The sequence below is a fragment of the Chrysochloris asiatica genome, unplaced genomic scaffold, assembly GCF_000296735.1.
Source record: "Chrysochloris asiatica unplaced genomic scaffold, ChrAsi1.0 scaffold00053, whole genome shotgun sequence".
Lineage (NCBI taxonomy): Eukaryota > Metazoa > Chordata > Mammalia > Afrosoricida > Chrysochloridae > Chrysochloris > Chrysochloris asiatica.
This window is the reverse complement of record NW_006408571.1, coordinates 10509503-10515221: the sequence shown is the minus strand read 5'-3', so window position 1 is coordinate 10515221 and position 5719 is coordinate 10509503. Positions and strand designations below refer to the sequence as shown.

The following is a 5719-nucleotide window of genomic DNA, read 5'->3' as shown; positions in this document are numbered from 1 at the left end:
GTGGTGAGGTTGGCCCAGGATCGAGCATTGTTTCATTCTGCTGTGCATGGGGTTGCTATGAGTCGGTTCCGACTCGATGGCACCTGACAACAACAACAATAAATCTAATGGGAGACAGAGTAGGCAATTTTCATCCAGAGATTAAAAATTAAGATTCTTCAAACAATCAGAGAGAATAAAGTTCTATTGGATAAAATGATCAACAAAACACAACAGGTTGCAAAAATGTTTCAAATGATTTCCAGTTTTTTTTTGGTTTTGTTTTATTTTCACTAAAGTTACATCTACAGTGTAAGGGTAAGTAAAAAACTGGGAGGAAAATTAAATTCTCAACCTCTTCTCACTGGTGCGAGGTTAGTGTGTGTTGTTGCAAAATACCCAATACCCCTTTTGCTCCTGGTCCCATGCAAAAAATAAAGGGAGGGAACCAGGTAATCTGATGTTTGATTTGATGAAACCTTTTTCTAAACTGGGTAGAGTTTCTATTATGTGTTTACACAAGATAATGACAAAGGCACTTCAGGTCAGGTCTACACATACCTTTCTATTAGGTTAAGAATAACTCCCAACCCTAAACTCACAAGATATTTGTGGATTTCTAAAGTAAGTTCACTAAAAAGATTAAAAAAAACCAACTAATCTCTTGTTAATGCACTGATGTAACATACAGACAATTTAAGGGTTTCTTCAGAAAATTTTATATAAAACAGCTTTAATGCTATAGATTGACACTGTCTAATAACAACTTTCTATGATGATGGAAATTTTCTATAATCTGTTATCCAAAATGGTAACCACAGCCACATGTGGCAAATGACCAAGAAATTAAAATTTTAGTATCATTCGATTTATATTAAATTTAAATAGCTACATTAGGTTGTTGTTTTTAAGTGCTGTCGAGTCACTTAAACTTTGTCTCTTGTTATCAGGAGTCACAGCAATCCTATATAGGATTTTTGTGGCTGGTGAGTTTGAACTACCAACCTTGCAGTACGTAATCCAGTGCTTATCCTACAGTGCCACACCAGGACTCCTACATTAGGTTAGTGGCTACCATATTGGACAGCACGGAACATACATGGATCAAAATACATGAATTAGGAAAATTTCCCCACAAATAGTTTTACCAAGTTGAGTTTCACATTTACTATTCAGAAATGATATTAAAAAAGGTGAACCATACATATCTATTGAAATAACTAATTTTTAAAGCTATTTTGCTTTCAGAACCTTCAGGCACTAGAGTGAACTTTGATAACAGTTTTAATTAGCCAATTAGCTCTTCATCTGAAGTGTAGGATCCTTTTTGACAGGGGAACTTCATTTCCAGTGGTTTGGACTCATCTTCCTTGCACATCAATGTCAACATTTCTCATATACACAGCAACCTATCTACTCACAGCAATAGACACATGACCAAGAGTTGACCAAAGAATTCTGTCTTGTCATGATAAACAGTTAACGATATGCATTGACTCAAACTGGACCAATATCCTAGTGGGACCTATGATGGTTCCCAATTAAATAAGGACAGAAGAATCATCTATTTTTTTCTTGAATGGATTGTAAGAATAAAAAAAAAAAAAAAAAATCTAGAACAAGTGGCTGTCTTTGTTGTTGTTGTTCAGTGCTGTCGAGTTGGTTCTGACCCATAGTGACCCTGTATAGGGTGGTTTCTGAGGAGCAGGTGGTTAGCTTGAACTGCCGACCTTGCAGTTCAAATGGCTTTGCAGTCTGGTGCATTAACCCAAAGAGCCACACCAGGGCTCCCATCATCTTTGTGATTAGAGACTACACCTAAGGAGCTCTGGTAGCTGGTATTGTAGTGGTTACGAATCGGGGTGCGAACGACAGCAGTTTGAAACTACCAGCTGTTCTGCGGGAGAAAGGTGAGGTGTTCTGCTCCCGTAAAGATTTACAGCCTCAAAAACCCTGTGCAGACTCGCTATGAGTCAGAACCGACTCCACAGTTCTTAACAACAACGACAAGAACTAAATAGAAACAATTATTGACAATACACCCCAGCCACTCCCCACCCCCGCCACTCTAACATAGATTCCTGATACATTTTATATGCAATATCCTAATCAAAGCTTCCCAAACACTGTGTTAATTATGGTGTTGGTGAAGAATATTCAAATATACCATTGGGCTTCCAAAATAATAAAGAATGTCTAAGAAGTACAGTCACAATGCTTAGAAACCAGAATAGTTAGATTTTGTCTCTTGTTATCCGGAGGGACCAGCTCCTGGAGAAGGACATCATGGCTGACAAAGCAGAAGGTCACAGAAAAAGAAGACCCTCAACAAGATGGACTGATAGAGTGACTGTAACAATGGGCTCAAACACAGCAATGATCGTGAGGGATAGCCCAGGTCCAGGCAGTGCTTCCTCCTGTCCTTCTATATGGGTGACTGTTGAGTCAATCGTCAGTGCCATACAGCAGCCAAGATTCCTTCACATGATCTGCCACCTCCACTGCTGCCCTGCTGCAGCCACCTATCAACTCAACTGTTTCTTCATTAACATGAAACTCACTTCTGCCAAAATTCCCATAAAACCTTCCAATTACTGTTAATACCTTTGAGTTGATTCCTACTCATAGTAACCCTGCATAGGATTTCTGAGGTGCAGCTGGTGAGCTTGAACCACTGAACTTGCAGTTTAAACCAACCTTGCAGTCCAGTGTATTAGCCCACAGCACCATATGGATAGACTTTAAAAGAGCATAATGCTCAAGGCAGACCTTTTTTTTCAATAGTTAAGCTAAATCACTGTTATGTTTTAAGGTGATTTCAAGGTAAATTTATTTGAATAATAAAGAGTACCTCAGGGCAATAGTTGCAGGGATTCATCTGCCTTTCATGGCTCCAGAAAAGTCCAGAGTCCATGAAAATTCGAAATTCTGTTCTACATTTCCCCCTTTTTTATTAGGATTCTTCTAGAGAATCTTTAATTAAAATGTTCAACAATGTTAAAAGCATTTTTAAACTTCATATAGCAAATAATGTATAGATGAACAATAGTGGTGGTGGTGGTGGTGGTTTCTACTCATAGTGACCCTGTATAGGGTTTCTGAGGCTGTAAATACCTACATGAGCAAAAAGCCTATCTTTCTCCCATGAAGCAGCTGGTAGATTTGAACTGATGATCTTTCTGTTAGCAGACCAACACATAACTACTACACTACAAGGGCTCCTTATGATCTATGTTGTTATTAAGTGCTGTCGAGTCGATTCCAACTCACAGCAACTCTGTTTTGGGTTTCCAAGGAATGGCTGGTGAGCTTGAACCAAAATCCTTGCGTTCAAACTGACTTTGCAGTCCAGTGCATTAACCTACAGTGTCACAGCAGGACTTAGCAAGGTACAATAAGTTAAGATGTGTATACATTTGGGCCATTGGAATTATGGTAATTACCAATTCCATCTTCTGATAATTATTAAGAACTACATATATGCTTACTAAGTGTCCTGTGACAGTAAAGCAGAACATGTAGGAAACACACGGTGATGTCTTATTTTATCAAAGCAATAAACTTATGGCAAGGCTCCATGCCAAATCTATCTATGTGAGAATTAAAATTCAGGGGCATGTTGTTTATCAAGAAGTGTATCAATAAATTTGAATTTAAAGTTACTGATTAGGATCTCCAATTTTGTTGAAAGCACACAACTGGAAGCTTCCTGACCTGCAAAAGAATTTCTTATACATTAATTAGTTTTGCTTCCCATTTTCTGAAAAGTATGTAACAAAGAGACTCTTTAAGAAACACCATTTAACTACTGAACTAGGAAAATTGGAAGCTGTCAAAAAAGGAATGGAACGTGTAAAGATCGATATCCAAGGCATTAAGTGAGCTGAACTGGACTGGTATTGGCCATTCTAAATCTGACAATAACATACCCGGAATGACAAATTGAAGAGGAATGGTGTTGCATTTATGATCTAAAATACCATTTCAAGATCCATCTTGAAGTACAATGCTGTCTGTGATAGGATAACATCCATATGCCTACAAGGAAGACAAGCTAATACCACTATTATTGAAATTACGCCCCAACCACTAAAGCCAGTGATGATGAAATTGAAAGAATTCTACCAACTTTTCAGTCTGAAATTGATCTAACATGCAATTGAGATGTACTGATAATTACTGGTGACTGGAATGAAAAGGTTGGATCAGTAGTTGAAAAACATGCTGGATGGCATGATAAAATTTCACAAGACCAATGAGTTCTCCATTGCAAATAGACATATTTCTTAAAAGACATAAAAAGTAATTACACACGTCGACTTCACCAGATGGAATACACAACAATAAAACTGACTACATCTGTGGGAAGATATGATGAAAAAGCTTCATATCAACAGCAAAACAAGGGCAGACTGGAAGACCACCAATTGCTCAAATGAAAGTTCAAGCTGAAGCTGATGAAAATTAAAACCAATACATGAGAGCCAAAATAAGACCCTGAGCATATCCACCTAAATTTGGAAATCATCTCAAGAACAGTTATGGGATGACATTAAGCACATCATACAGGAAGAAAGCAAAAGATCATTAGAAGACAACAAAGAAGGAAAAATCTAAAATGGATGTCAGAAGAGACTCTGAAACATGCTTTCCAGTGTAAAGATGCTAAAGCAAATAGAAGAAATGAGGATGTAAAAGAGCCGACAAATTCAAAGGGAAGCTCAAGAAGACAAAGTAAAAAGCATTATAATGAAATGTCCAAAAACGGAGATTTAAAAAACCACAAGGGAAGAACACGCTCAGCATTTCTCAAGGGAAAACATTCAAGCCTCAACTTGCAATACTTAAGAATTCTATGGGCAAAATACTGAATGATACAAAGAGTATAAAAAGAAGATGAAGGGGAAATTTAAAAAAAAAAAAAAGGGAAGATGAAGAAACACACAAACACTGTCCTAAAAAGAAACGGTCAGTGTCCAATCATTCCAAGAGGTAGCATACGATCAATAACCAATGGTACTGAAGGGACGGGAAAAGTCCAAGGTACACTAAAGGTAATGGCAAAGAATAAAGGTCCAGGAATTGGCAGATTACAAATTGAAATCTTTCAGCAAACAGATGCAGCGCTGGAGGCACTCACTCTTCTATGTGAAGAAATTTGGAAAACAGCTACCTGGCCAACTGATGGGTAGAGAATTATATTTATGCCCATTCCAAAGAGAGGAGCCCCAATGGAATGTGGAAATTATCGGACAATCACTAACACCACATGCAAGTAAAATTTTGTTAAAGGTAATTTGAAAAATAATGCAAAAGTTCATCGATAAAGAACTGCCAGGGGTTTCGAGACAGATTCAGACAAGGACATGGAATGAGGAACATCTGTGTTAATATCAGACGAATCCTGGCTGAAAGCAGAGACTACCAAAAAGATATTTACTTACGCTTTATTGAAATACTATTAAGGCTTTTGACTGTGTGGATCATGACAAGCTATGGATATCACTGTTAGAAGAATGGGCATTCCAGGACACTTAATTATGCACATGAAGAACCTATATACAGACCAAAAGACAGCATCTCAAACAAAGGTGATACTGAATAGTTTAAAATCAGGAAAGGTGTGCACCATAATTATTCTAAGTTATGGATTACATCTCAATGTCAAGAAAACAAAAATCCTCACCACTGGACCAATAAGCAACATTCTTATCAATGGAGAAAAGATTGAAGTTGTCAA

At 37.5% G+C, this 5719-nt stretch overlaps 1 protein-coding gene and 1 pseudogene across 1 annotated transcript in view; one reads left to right on the top strand and one right to left on the bottom strand.

Annotated features, from left to right (window-relative positions):
- The window catches only part of LOC102830216, a 6131-nt pseudogene extending 5836 nt beyond the window's left edge, over positions 1 to 295 (top strand).
- UBE2R2 (ubiquitin-conjugating enzyme E2R 2) overlaps positions 1 to 5719 on the bottom strand; it is a 106366-nt gene that overhangs the window by 15766 nt on the left and 84881 nt on the right. The window lies entirely within an intron of this gene.